The 2,011-nt window shown below is 35.7% G+C and overlaps 1 non-coding gene across 1 annotated transcript; it reads left to right on the top strand.

The window, feature by feature from the left end:
* Positions 1–1,141: 1,141 nt before the first annotated feature.
* On the top strand, positions 1,142–1,274 carry LOC112440571 (small nucleolar RNA SNORA31). The gene has a single exon (XR_003028601.1). It is a non-coding gene; the product is annotated as a small nucleolar RNA SNORA31 (small nucleolar RNA).
* Positions 1,275–2,011: the final 737 nt, after the last annotated feature.

Genomic DNA, 2,011 nt, shown 5'->3' with positions numbered 1-2,011 from the left:
AAAAGTCTATCCTCCTCCTATTATTTGGGACAAGCAGGGCAACTTGCCAGTAACTTTGGGCCTGTGGCATGGGCTTTGTGAGGAAAAGGAAAAGCAAGATTGATTGCCTAATGGAAACTCGGGCGGATGCCACAATCCTGCCCGCCAGTTGGTCAATTACTTTCCATGGTGAGCACTTCTTTTGGATAAGTAACCCTGCACCTTGTAGATAGGAAAAAAGAAAGACCATACGCTCTTAAACTAGACTCATATCCGAGTTACTCATAGCATATGTTAGCATCATGATTTTGGCTAATCTGTACTGTTTCCTGTGAAGCAAAATAAATAGCTCTAGTCCTAGCTTAGAAAAGGTTACCATTTCCTGTGAAGGGTTTTGAAAATATATTTGTTTTAATATCTATAATTCAATATATCTTGTGAGATTTTCTCTTTTAAACATACAAAAAGATTATTTAAGAAATAACTTTTGCAAGGTTAAAATTGTTCTGATTTTGACCAAAGAAAAGTCTGGTTATTTTGAGCCTAAACTAGGAAACACTGTAGGTATATATTTCATTAAGTAATAATTGGCCAATTATTTTTGGCCAATTCATTAAGTAATAATTGGCCAATGGTTTTAGAAAGGTTACCTCAGTCACTTCCTCTTCAGTCAGAGGAGTGTATGCACGTTCTACCATAAGATACATCTGTTACGTTGTATTTTACTAGAATAGTAAATAAAGAGAAAACTAGCAGTCTTGTCATTTATCCCCCAATGTCCAGATATTTGTGGTGATTCAAAATTCCTCTAAAGACTGAATAAATAATGACACATTAGGGGAAGCTAAAGGAGTAATAGGTCATACTGAGTGATCTGATGTCTTCTAGAAAATATATAAAGCAAGCTGCTGTGAGAGTAATATTTTGATTGGGAAAAAAAACTTTCTCATGAATTTATTTATTCAGCAAATATTTGTGCATCTTCTGTGTTCATATTTTGCTGGGCCTAGAAGGGAAACACACAGTAGACCCCTTGCTTACTATAAGCTTATGATATCCACAGACACATTATATTCTCTTCATACCACAGGATTTGGTGACAAAAGATAAGTAGCATTAAAAAAAAAAAAAAAAAACAGGAGGCAGTAAGTTGGAGAGTAAATCCATCTGTTTGGCAGACCTGGAGCAGTTAGTGTCTGCTGCTAAGGTTTCCATTACAGATGTGAGAAAAAAAAGTGTTCTTCTGCTTTCTGTCTGTCTCAGTGGCAACCAAGATTGAATGGGGGATATGAGAGAAGAACATGGTAATACAGGAAAAAACATGGACAGAGAATCTTCACAACTCAGAAATAACCTTGTAACCAGAAAAAGCCCAACTACCGTAAGTTACTGTTGAAAAAAAGTTATCATATGTCTTTAGTAATGGTTGTATTTTGAAAAGACATTTAGCTCTGCAATCTCATTCCTTGAGAAAAACATTTATCATATATATATACATATGTATATATTATATATATATAATTTTGTTGCAGGTATGATAAAAAATGCTACAAGGAAGCTTTCAGAATCTTACAATCTAATTAGTATTTGGATGCAACAGTTAAGATTTTAAAAATGGGAAAATATAGCTTTCAGAAGCTTTTTTAGTAAGGGTCTCTGTGTGGTATTTTTTCTAAAGTATATAGATTTTTATTATTTAGATTATAAAGACAAAGTAAAACTTAGCTTATTTGCCCAGATTTGTTTCTTTTCTTGGGGAGAATTTATGATGCTTGAAAGGATCAATAGTTCTTGCAACAAAAATCCCATATTTATCCAGAGAACAGTAACAGAATGTCACAATAAATAAGTGCTACTATAAGGCTCGACCTCCTTCTGCTGCAGAGAGCTGCGGCCAGTGCTTGCCTATGGCAAGATTGAGGAGTAGCTGCATTCTGTGCCTGGTGTCCCTGCTTCTCCAGCTAAGGCTTTTGCTCTCCTAGCTTGCCTTCCTAGGGCACTGCCTGCCCTTACCCTACCGACACATAGAGAC

The sequence above is a fragment of the Pan paniscus genome, chromosome 6, assembly GCF_029289425.2.
Source record: "Pan paniscus chromosome 6, NHGRI_mPanPan1-v2.0_pri, whole genome shotgun sequence".
Taxonomy (NCBI): domain Eukaryota; kingdom Metazoa; phylum Chordata; class Mammalia; order Primates; family Hominidae; genus Pan; species Pan paniscus.
The sequence above is the reverse complement of the archived record's forward strand: the minus strand, read 5'-3'. Positions and strand labels throughout refer to the sequence as shown.